This window comes from Nannospalax galili, unplaced genomic scaffold, assembly GCF_000622305.1.
Source record: "Nannospalax galili isolate Female #2095 unplaced genomic scaffold, S.galili_v1.0 scaffold1791, whole genome shotgun sequence".
NCBI lineage: Eukaryota > Metazoa > Chordata > Mammalia > Rodentia > Spalacidae > Nannospalax > Nannospalax galili.
The window spans coordinates 175,303-188,060 of record NW_008329033.1 but is presented as its reverse complement, the minus strand read 5'-3'; the positions used below and the strand labels follow the sequence as shown (position 1 = coordinate 188,060).

The 12,758-nt window shown below is 36.5% G+C and overlaps 1 pseudogene across 11 annotated transcripts in view; it reads left to right on the top strand.

Moving 5' to 3' along the window:
• LOC103731723 overlaps positions 1-12,455 on the top strand; it is a 39,591-nt pseudogene extending 27,136 nt beyond the window's left edge. For 8 of the 11 annotated variants that reach the window (XR_003849014.1, XR_003849016.1, XR_607155.2 and 5 more), the window contains 2 exons: positions 4,186-4,301; positions 11,502-12,455. The product of XR_003849014.1 is annotated as a THO complex subunit 2 pseudogene, transcript variant X6 (transcript). Of the gene's footprint in view, positions 1-106; positions 161-522; positions 687-4,185; positions 4,302-10,805; positions 10,956-11,501 lie in introns of those variants that run through there. The other 3 variants (XR_003849018.1, XR_607153.3, XR_003849015.1) reach the window with 3 other exon arrangements.
• Positions 12,456-12,758: the final 303 nt, after the last annotated feature.

Below are 12,758 nucleotides of genomic sequence, written 5' to 3'. Positions count from 1 at the left end.
AGAAGAAAAGAAAAAAAAAAAAAAAAAAAATGGGGGTTAAAGGAAAGGGACAGATGCTCTACCTGGAAATGTAGGCTAAACAGATCATCACCTCTTTCCTGGGGGAAGCCAGAAGGAAATTTACAGAGAACTGAGATTCTGAGAACAGTGCCTTACAAGGGTAGGTAGTCAAAAAATACTTTCTGAACGAGAGGATAGAAGTTAATAAATTGTGTAAGAGGGAAAAATAAGTTAGTCTTTACTGTGTCTGAATTTTATTATTTTAAATGCTTCTATAAAATCATGCAGCATTTGGCATTTTTGTGGTGTGTGTATGTGTATGTGTGTGCATGTTTGTGTGTGTGTGTGTGTGTGTGTGTATGTGTGTGATTTATATATGTGATATATATGGATGGATGAATATCACTTAGCATAATGTTTTCAGATGTCACATCCATTCCTGTTATGATAGGATAATATTCAAGTGTACATTTAGATCCTATTATCCTTTCATCTGCTAATAATTGTACCTCTCTCTTACAGCTCTTCAGATTCATTAGTGTTAGCAGAACCATAAGTCAGCTCTCACCAATAGACCTCTCTGGATTTGCCATTATGTTCTTCATTATTTTCTTGGCATATACTCAGTTAGCATAGCTCATCTTTTACACTCAAATGGATGACGTCAGTACTTTCCAAGAATACATGTAAGTATTTATGATATAAAAAAGTACATTTTATCAGAATAGTTAATGCCTTCTCAACAATAAAGAAATGTTTGTGGTTATTTGACCACCATGTGTTAAAAATCATTACTTACAGTAAGAATTGTTTCACAAACACTGCCCCACCCAAGAAGATAAAAAATTCTGAAGTGCTTATGCTTAGGAAATAGCCCATAAGCCAGGTGTGGTTGGTGCATACCTGTTAATACTAGCACTTAGAAAGTAGAGACAGGAGGAGTACAATTTCAAAGTCACCTTCTGTTATATAGCACGTTCAAGGCCGGCCTGGAATGCATGAGACCCTGTTTTATAAACACCCAAAAGGCAGCTCTCACTGAGATGTAATGGAACAGCCATAGAAAGCCAACACTGTTCAATCTGAACACCAGTGACGGTGAGAGCTTTTATTTTTAAATTGTTATTTACATTTTTAAGTGTGCGTGTGTTCGTGAAAGAGGAGTCAGCCTTCTCTTTCCACCACATGGTTTATGATTATGGAACTCAAATTGTCAAAATTAGCAGCAAGTGCATTTACTTGCTGAGCCATCTTTCTGTGCCGTCTCACCAGCTCTGCAAGTGGGAGGGAACTTTTAAAATCTCAGTGGTAGAATGCTTAGCCATGGTTCATCCGAGCCATTATAAAAAGGTCATTAGCTTAATATTTTTATTTCTGTTGAATATTATTTCCATATAATTTTAACTTCAACCTATTTAATGAGAGAAAGAAAAGGTATTTCTATTATTTTAAGAGAAACTTAAGAGTAGTACAGGAAGTTTTTAGTCTTTTGCCAGTGTTTCCAATTATACTAAAAACAAACAACAGTGGTTATCAGATTTCTGTGCCATTTATAAAGCAGCTAGCACTTAGGAGAGGAGAGGGTCATTATGGCTCAAGACAGTAGAAGTTTGGGGGTGGGGGAATCCTTAATTAATATTGGTGTCTATTAGAAGTTAGGAATGGAAATGATTCAGTAAGACCCAGCATTGGCAACAGCATCATTTTGGCTCATTGGGCCTCATTTTGAATAAATGTGAGACTATTAAATCTCTGAATACATAAAATTCTGGCCATCCTTCAGAAATCATTTTAAAGAGATTTTTAACCTCAGACCTAGACCTAAGGTGACCTTGTGAAGATTTAGCTTTACCAATTATATATTGGATTCTTAGAGCTGATTACTGTATAAATCATATCATAATCACATTTGATGTTTAGCAGATGGAAGTAACTTATAGCACGAGTGCATTTTATTATTACAGAAGGCATCAATGATAATAAAAGTAGCAAGACTTTTTCAAAGAGATCAGTAATTTTCTGTTAATTGGTAGCTTTGTATAGCTGTGAAATAATCCTGAAGTAATGTTACATCTACCACTTACCGCTCTTTGGTGTGTTTTCTTCTTTTGTTTTGACTATATGTCTCCACCCAAATCCATAATCCTTTTAGGGTAATATCAGAGCTTCACAGGGGTTGAGAAAGCTAATTGAGTTTCAGGACCACTTTAATGTCTTTGAGTTCTTTATCCTTTCAGTATATACACTCTGCTTATAAATCACTATCTTCCTTTGCTCTCATACTCAATATGCTATCTTTCAAATAAAAACCAAGAAAGAAAAGAAATGTTGATTTTTAAAAAACATAATTTTAGTTTTCATTGACTCATCTTTGAGCCTTAATCATGTGTCTTTTCCATGGTCTTTCATTTAGCCAAATAAATATGTGTCTATTCAATGTTTAAAAAAGGACAGGTCCAAATTTATAAAGGTAATGATGGTTTACTTCAATAGTATAACATGCTTCCTGTTTTTTAAACAAAATGTTAACACTTTTATAGTTACTTATAGCATGACTTTGTGCTTCTCCATTCCCTTTCTCTTCCATCCTTTATTTCTTTGAACTGACAAGCAAGCTAGAGCCAGGGTATCAAGAGTAGTATCTAAATGAATTGTTACATCTGTTTTAACTTACTCAGTTCATATTTCACACATCTAAAAACACCTTGCAAAGAATATGCATATGTTAAGTTTAAATCTAATGATGAAAAAATTATTTTCAAAATCACTTTTTAAAAATATTTTATGTGTATGAGTGTATTGCCTGCATGTATGTGAGTGCACCAGTGTCGTACAGTGCTGCGGAGGTCAGAAGAAGGCTTTGGATTCCCCTGGAACTGGAGTTAAGGACAGTTTGGAGCCACCATGTGGGTGCTGGGAATCGAACCCGGGTCCTCTGCAAGAGCATTCAGTGCTCTGAACCCCTGATCCATCTCTCCAGCCCCTCAAAATCACTTTTAAAAATAACTTTGACTCTCGATTTGTTTAAATTAAGACTTAACATAATGTTTTACATTAAGATTTTCATTAGACTTCCTAGCTTAATTCAGGCTGTTTTTCATGTAAACAGTAACATTAAAGACTTGCTTTACACGGAAAAATGATCTTTTTAAAAACACCAGCATTGTTTCCATAGTCAGTAAATTTTGGAAAGAACCTTTATAAAAGACTGAATGGTAATATTTTCAGTAATACCGTGTTACATCACCAAAAGTGAGACTAATATCCCTGGTTCATTAGATGGTATTCTCTGAATATTAGGTATCCTTTAATAAAACTGACAAGAGGCAGCAGTTGCTGCATGCAAGTATATTGAACAGTTGTCTTAACTCTCTTAAGTACCCTCTTTTATTTATTAAAGAAGGACTTACCCATCTTGATACTCAATTTACTTTGCAGAATTACAACCTTCAGGGTCACTGCTACAGTCCTGCCCTACCATGTAAAGCCATCTTTTTGTTTCTTTGTTTTTTTCTCTTCAGTGCTTGTGGTCAACCTAGGGCATCACAAGTGCGCAGAAAGCACTCTACCACTGAGCTACACCCCCATTCCTGGCTCTAGTCTGTTACTTAAAAATCTTCATCCATGTTTTACTATTTGCTTAAGCATATTTGCCATATATAAGGAAGTTCTTTACAGTAAGATAATATGAAAAATAAGCAGTGCATGACTCAGAATTCTTGGTAGTCCTGTATATTATAGAGCAGACAGGAATGATATCTGTAGAAGATAAAGCAAATGCAAAAAGAGAATAAACTAAGCAAGTCTGTTTTTCTCAGTAGGGCTACCAAGAATGCCTTGGATAAACTAAAACTGAAAACATATATTTGTACCATGACATTTGAGAGGGCCTGCACCAAGGAGGAGGCAGTTAAACTCTGATAAAATTGATCATGTTCTTACAAAGTATGTCATAATTCCTGTGGCTCTAGGAAGTTCCTATTTCTAAAGATAAATTCTTGGTAACAGGTGTTTCTGACCCAAATACTGTATAGAAACCATTTTATTCACTCTGATGTCTTTCTAGAACATACTATGAGAGAAGAACTGGCCTCCATCAGTTTCTCCTTCCTACATTTTGTTGTCTCTGTGCTTAGGTTAGACCATGTATACTAATGAGCTTATCTGTTTCTTCTTAATTTCTAGAAGGGCCATGTTGATACAGAGACTGAAACAATGTTCATGAAGTATGCCAAGATCAAAACCAGAAACTGACTGAGTGTGAATGTCAGCAGATGAAAAATGATTTGGGGCAAGCAGAGGTGAGTATAGTTTAGAAGGGTATGATTGATTAGATTCAACCCCCGTACTGATTGGTAGCCTATCCCCTTACCTCCTGCCTCACACCTCCTGCCATACTTTGTCTCAACTTCTAGAAAAGTGGCTTTTGCATGTAGTATTTGTCAGTACTTCAAATACAGCAGGAAACAACAGTTTTTTGTTGCTTAACCATTTGTGTTTGAAAGTTATTGATAAGACAGTCTCTCTAATTAATACCCTGCTTATTCCAAAAGAGATAGAGTACATGCTAATAAACAAAAAGCAACTAAAACAGCATGTCAAACTGAAGTGTAAAGTAAAACAAAATTAAAATAATAAATTATGAGGCTAAAAATACATTCAATGAATAAAAATATGTTCATAAAGATTAGGCTACAATGTAGCCTCACTGCCCCTAAAATTAACTAATTTCTATTTTGTGTGTATAAATGTTTTGCCTGCATGTGAGTGCACCATGTCCAGGCAGTGCCTGCAGAGACTGGAAGAGGACATTGATTCTCCTTGAACTGGAGTTACAGATAATTGTTAGCTGCCATGTGGGTGTTGGGACCCCAGCTGGGTACTGTGCAAGAGCAACCAGTGCTCCCAATCTCTGAGCCATCTCTTCAGCCCTTCTGGTCCTAAAATTTCTAATGGCCAGTTTGAAAAGCAAAACCTTATTTACTGCATAATTCATAATGTCCATGAGAATGAGAAAAAAGTTATCAAGAGACAATGAAATTGTGTTTGGTTTATTAATTATTCTTTAAACTATTAACATTAATAGTAGAATAAAACTATATGTTACACTTGAATACATACTGTAAAGTTATCAGAATTAAACTTAACCACATCCGAAGTCCAAAAAAGGATAGCTTGAACCCAGAGGATTAAAGCCTTCTAAAAGCAACATAGAAGGACTTCATTCAAGTTGATGAATAAATAAATGTAAACATAAATGGCATATAAAAATCAGGGAAATGTAATGTTTTATCATTAACTTTCAAATATAAATGGTTAAAATAAAACATTTCATTTGATACACTGTATTAGCTACTTTCTATTGCTGTGATTAGAAAACACCATGACCAAGGCAGCTTATAGAAGAAGGAGTTTATTTGGCTTGTGATTCCAGCAGGATTAAAGTTCATAATGGCAGAGGAGGCATGGCAGAGGGGTGACCAGAGCAGAAAACAGAGATCACATCTTCAAGCAGGCACAAGAAGCATAGGGTAACTAGAAATCTGGCAAGACTTGCATACCCCAGTGACATGCTTCCTTCAGCAAGGATGCATCTCCTAAGACTTCCCCAAACAGCACCACTAACTGGGGACAAAATGTTCAAATATTTGGAATCCATAGGAGACATTCTTCTTCAGACCACCACATTCTACTCCCTGGTCCCCATGGAGTCATTATCATATAAAAAGCAAAATGCATTTAGTCCACCTTCAAAACTTTTGTAGTCTTTACCAGTCTCAATACTATTCAAAAGTCAGAGTCCAAATTCCTTAGGAGACTCAAGTCAGTCTCTTAACTGTAAGTCCCTGTAAAATCATAAGAGAAATTACATGCTTCCAACATACAATGGAACTGAATACACATTCCTATTCCAAAGGGAGGAATAGGGACATCTGAGGAAATACTGGACCAAAACCAGACCAAAAACCGTCAAGGCAAACACCAAATCCAGTAGCTCTGTGTCCAACTTCTGGGACTTCACTTCCAAAGGGCTTAGATGGCTCAGCCCCTCCAGCTTTGCTGCTCACAGTATACATCTCTCTCTTGGGCTGGTAACATCCCTATATGCTGCTCTCCCTGGCAGATGTGTCAGGGAGGGCTCTAGCATCTCCCAACATCTTAGGGACTCCACTGCCAACTATGCTTCATCTTCACAGCTTCATGCAATGGCCTGTCAAGGCCTTCTTTATGCAGAGATGCCCCTGCTGCATCACTGCCTAATCTCAGTGGCTCTCTGATACTGAGAAGAAAGAACCCACGACCACTTCAGTCTTGCATCTTTCATGCCTCTAAAGCCAGCACCACATGAACAATTGCCAAATTTGGCTGCCAGTTTGGGATGGATCCTGGCCATCTTCATCCACATTATCAGCAGCTTTTGTGGATTGCTTTTTTTCTAGGAGAAAATTTAGTCTTTTTCATTTAACAAGGAAGCTTAGCTAGGTGGAGTCTTTCCCTGAGGCAAAAATCTTTCCATTGTTTAAGTGAAAATTTGTAGGCCTTTCCTTAATGACTTTAATCTCCTAATCAAGGAGAGCTTCTCCTTCAGCACAAGTCTTGGCTCCAAGGTTAATCTTCGCAGTGCTCTTTTTCGACCTAAACTACATTCTGCATTTCTTTCTGCTCCACTTGCTTTTTTTCATTGTAGATGTGCATAATACTCACCATTAATAGTCAAACCACCTTTCTACATTAGGCTAACTTGAAATTTCCTTTGCCAGGGAAATTAGTCCATTACTTTTCAACTTAGCCTCAGGCAAGCTTTCAGGCTGTGGTCATATGGCAACTAGATGCTTTGTCAAAACATCTCATTTACTGTTTAAGCCCTTATTTCCTTCTGGAACTATCTTGCTCTCAAGCACTGCTTTCTTCCAGGTTCCTACTAGAAAGGTCCATTAAGCTCTGCTTACAGCATATAACCGCTTTTCTAGTCCAAACTTCCAAATCCTCCAAAAATCCACATGGTCAGGTTCTTCATGGCAACACCACTCTTCCTGGTACCAACTTCTGTATTAGTTACTTTTCTGTTGCTGTGATAAAACACCATGACCAAGCCAACTTAAAGAAGGAAGAGTTTATTTGGCTTGCATTCCAGGGGAGAGCCATAATGGCAGGGAGGCATGGTAGCAGGTGGTGGCCAGAGCAGAAAGCTGAACAATCACATCTTTAAGCAGGCACAAGAAACAAAGAGTGACTGGAAATCTGGCAAGGCTTAAGAACTCTCAAAACCTACCTGCAGGGTCATGCTTCCTCCAACAAGGCCACACCTCCTAAAACCTCCCCAAACAGATGCCAGCTGGGGACAAAATATCTAAATACTGGATCCGGGGAGGGGGGAGGGTGCATTTTTCTTCAAAGTACAACACAAACACTACAAGAAAGACCACTTTTTCATGAGAAGTCTAAAATAATGATTCCTAAACATTACTTCACAAGAGCAGTGTCAGTAGGTGACAGACTTGTCACAATGAAATGTAAACTCAAAGACAATAGACAAAAAGTCTATGTAGTAGAAATCTTCTGCAATTACATCCCTACTTCAGTTATTAAATTTATCTTTTATGAAAAGGAAATCCTTTCATTTTTTTATTTTTGTTTTAAGGTTTTCAGTGTTCTTTTTTATTCAAGTAAGGATTATCAGGTGTTTGCCAGTTGAAATCTGTTTTGAAGGGACTGGAAGGATTGCTCAGTGGTTAAGAGCACTGGTTGTTCTCGCAGAGGACCTGGGTTCAGTTTCCAGTAACCACAGGGCGGCTAACAACCATCTGTAACTCCAGTTCTAGAGAACCTAACATCTTTTTCTGAACTCTGAGGGCATTGGGCGTACATAATATACTTAAATACATTCAGGCAAAGCACTCCTACACATTTTTTAAAAATCTATTTTGAATATTTGTCAATGAATGAATTTTTAAAATGTGGGAACCCAAGTCTGGCATAAAACCTTTTCTTATCTACTCAAGATCTTGGTAAAGTGTGGGTGGGAATTCGGTGTGCCTACTCCTCACTCCATTGATCCCATTTCAGGAGGGTTTGGACTCTTTACCTTATCCCATGAGCAACTGATGTTTTGGAAGAAGCCTTGGTTACTGAGGAGGAGGTAGAGGATGAAAGCAGTAGACTTTTCTCTAGAAGGAGGGGAAGCACCTTAAGTAGGATTCTGGGTTTAAGTGTGGATGAGTTGACAGAACTGGGGTGGAACCAAGTTTAAATGAAAACTTGTATTTACCTGTATTTCTAAATTCATTCTTTTCCATTGCTAATCGTTTCATATACACAAATACATATGTATATGTATATGTGTGTGAATATATACATATAAATTGGATGTTTTTATGTGTTAAACTTTTATTAGTACTTTTTCTTCTAAAAGTAAGATGTTCATTTCAGGAAAATAAGCAAGAAAACCAAGTCTTCCATATTCCTACCAACCAAAATATCTATTAATGTTTTTAGTGTTTGTGTCACCAAAACATTTGATATTATGAAGTATTTATATTTTTATGTGGGCTATCCTAAAATGATTCCATGTTCACTTGAAAAGAATGCACAAACTCCTATTGTTTAGTGTACTATAGAGGTTTGTTAGGTCTAGTTTGGTTTACACTGCTATTCAAGCCTCCTGTTTCTATGTTGATATTCTGCCTACTCCTTACATTTTGAAAGTATAATATTAAATTCTCCAACTACCATTATTAAATCATCTTATTTTTTTGAGGTTTTTTTTGTGGAGTTTTATGTTTTAGAATTATGTTAAGTTATAACTGGTGTATTTCCCAGGAGATAGGCACTGATTTCATTGTGTCTCACTGTCTGTCTAGTAACCTTTTTTTAATACTTTTGCCTGAAATATTTCTGTGCACTCCCACCTTTTTATGCTTGCTGTTTTCATGATGTCTTTTGCCCTCCTGTTGTTTTCAACTTATTTGTAGCTCTGAGTCAAAACTGTTTGTCATGTAAACAGCATATAATCAGCATATAATTAGATCTTACCTTTTTTTTTTTTTTTTTCTTTTTGAGGACGGTCTCCCTGTAGTCCCAACTGACCTGACCTGAACTCACTATGTTGGCCTTGAACTCACAGAGATCTGCCTGCCTCTGCCTGAGTGCTATGACTATCTCGGCTAGAGATCTTACCTTTTATCTGTTTTGTCAACCTTTATTTTTGATTAGATTGATCCATTTACCTTTTTGTTATTATATTTAGATCTGTATCTGTCATCTTTAGTTTTTCTGTTTATCGTTCTCTGTTACTACTTTACAGCTTTAACATTGTTGGTGAAATATTTTGATTCTTCAATGATGTTTTTCAAAATTATTTTTCATTTCTGTTGCTACAATAGAATACTGAAACAAAAAGCAACTTCAGGATTTATTTTGGCTTAGAGTCCCAGAGCGTGTATAGCCATTTATGACAAGGAAGGTATGGCAGAGAAGCGTGAGGGCCAGCTTAGCAGTCAGGAAACAGAGTGAACATATTTCTGGGAGACAGAGAAAGAACAGGAAGTATGCCTAGACTATAAAACTTCAAAACCCTTCCCTGTGATGGACTGACTGCCTTCAACTAGGCTCCACTCTCTAAAGGTTCCAGTACTTTCACAAACAGCACTACTATTGGAGGACTAGGTGTTCAAATACATGAACTGTGGGGGACATTTCTCATTCAAACCATAACAACTATATTTTTAGCTGTTTTCTTAGTGATCACTTTAAGACCTTAACGTAGTTAACTAATGAAACCACTTTAGTTTTATATTTACTTAGTACTATGACATATTGAAGTGTTATTCCTATATAGCTCTTTCTGATCTTCTTTTGGTTACAGTTCCTCTCGCTTTTGCCCTTCCTCATATATATGTATGTATATATACATAAACATATGTCCGGTGTTATGCTTATGATTATCACTGTATATTTTATGTCCATTAACAAGACAAAGTTAAAAGTATATATTTATAGCATTTTCTATATTAATCTTATTTACCATATCTGATTCTTGTCATTTGTTCTATGGATTCAAGATACCATTTGCTCTCATTCCTTACTCTAACTTTTCTCCTATTTCCTATGGCTAAATATTGTCAAATATATTACATTTCTATAATCCAACCCAACAGATCTTATGTAAATCTTTTTCAAGTAAGTTAAGAAATAAAGAGGGTGTCATAGATCTTAGAGAAAACCTCGACACTGTCACATTCCTAGACTAATGTAATTTCTTACTATGTTCAAAATATGTATCCTTATATTTACAGACAAATATCCCAGTCACCACTCATCAAAGAAGCTTATTTTGTACCAGTCAGAGACTATTACCAAGTACCACAACTGGTCACACACAGACATTGTCTGTGAATTGCCCAAGCCTAAGCAACACATCTGCAGTGCAACCTCTGCAGTGTAGGTGCACAGAACATAGACAGGGGTAAAGAAGAGGACACTAATGAATCTCTCAGTTCTCATTAATGAAGTTCCCTCATGCAACAGAGGGCCAGTAACACAAAAGGTCACAAATGGCCAAAATGTAGAGATTAAGAGTCTGCAGAATGCTGGTCCTTGTACAGGATTCCTATATTAAACTTTATCCAGGATGGGTGTACATTTAAGGTCTTCCAATGCAGTGTTCCCTGGAAAAATTTAGACCATTATTCCTTGGATGACCAACCCATGACAGTCTTGTCTATACAACTTGAAACCACTTAGAAAGTGTTTCAGATCATGCTGTTTAAGAGAAAAATAAATGTTGCTGTTTTCCTTGCCTAAAGATAATAGGGTTTAAGAAATGAACTGCGGTTTCCTGCAGCCTGGTGACAAGAGTAAATGGACCACATGGAGCAGGCAGCATGGTGTCCCAGACCTAAGTGGTGATCATAAAGTTAGAGATCACAGAACTGGCCAAACTGAAGAGACATTAGGTATGGGGAACTGCTAGAGAGCATGGCCATAGGTGTAAAAACTGCTCAGTGGTGAACAAGATGTTTTTATGTACATATGCTGGTGACAGTTTTCTTTAGAAATACTGAAAAAGAATGAATTTCTTTTTAAAAATGCTTTTACAAACAGTCACAATGTTTTCATTCACTTTCATTGTGAAATTTGTTTTAAATCTCTGAAAGTGAAACCTACTTTGGTTCTATAAAGCATCATGGTAGTTACAGTCTGTAATCTTTACTTAGAAATGCTTGTCTTCTTCTATAACTGCAAACTACTTCATAATGTGGAGGCATGGCTCTTAATATCCCACACCCTTATTATCCTGCTGTTGCTTAGAGGGGCCATTAAGTGAGTGTTTACTCCAGTAATTATAAGGATTGCTATTATTTTCTGTCTCTCCAATCTTTACTGACCACAAACATGATTTGGTCCCACATTTCCTAAGGCAACTTCTATGTACGAGAGTATGTATCACCTTGCTAATAACCTCTTGTTTTTTTTTTTTTGTTTTTTTTTTCCCTTGTCAGAATGACAAACAGTGTGGTAACAGTGAGATGCACAGGGAACACATGGAATGGCTGGTGCAGGAAAAGTTGGAGTGCTGGGAATCTGATGGTGCAGTGTCCCAGACAGGTCACTGTCTCAGCATAACAGTGGGACTCAGCAGTCACCCTTGCCCCAGAAGTCTCCTTGCCTCCTCTCAGGCTACAGAGGGCCTGGAAGATGGAAGTGGAAATGGAAGTATCAGTATCCAATTGTGATAATCCACATGTGTTGCTGTATGTGCTCCTGAGAGGTGCTGTCTGGTCTTGCCATGACAGGTGCACTATTTATGTGCCTTACTATCATATGATGCTAGTCTTTGTGAACAATTATTAATCTCCTGCATTGAATTTTTACTTTTCCTCACATGAGAGATATAATTGTAAATAGTGAACTAAGAAAAAAATTGAAAAAAGTATGTCCAGTTGCTGCCCTGCCTGGAAGTTAGGTGACAATGAAGTAACCTTTAAAGCTAGATGGGAACTGTCAACAGACTTTGAGTTCATTTTGAGCTAGAAAAGTCAGTACTGGTATTTTTATCCAATAGTTGAAGGGAAAGTACGGCATTTCTTTCCATTCAGATGGAACTGTGTAGTTGCTTAATGTACAGCTTTCCCTGAAGAAAGGAGTCTTTCAACTACCCTCTATGGGTGAACTTTTCTAAGGAGGGACAAGAGGTCCAAGCCATAACATGAATATGTAGCCACTATGCTAGTTTATATGAATGGTTGAGATAAACGGGATGCTTTGTCTTTTGTCTCCTTATAATTAATGTCTGGATCCATTAATTATATGTATAATCCACTGTTTCACTTTATTTTTATACTTTATTTGCTGTTACTTTGCATTATAACTCTACGAATGGCCTTAGAAATAGCCAAATACAACACAGAATTATAAGGTGCCACAAATTAAAACTGTTTGATTTTTCTACAGTTTGTTTGGTGTGATGATTTTTTTCCATTTATTCTCTTTTCATACATTTCAACTTTTACTTTAATATTAAAAGCTATCTAATAGAACAAATTTATTAAACTTTTTAGTATTCACTAAAAGTTTTAACTGACCAGGTGTTTATTTTAAGCATAATGTTATATATATAATATGGGTGTTTTGGAATTCATAAAGCATCATAAAGTCATTTCATACTATTTTAGGAACACATTCTCAAATATTCTTGGTCTTATGTGTCTTGTAATACAAATGAAGTTCACTTTAACTAAAAGGAGTTTTATTTTGTT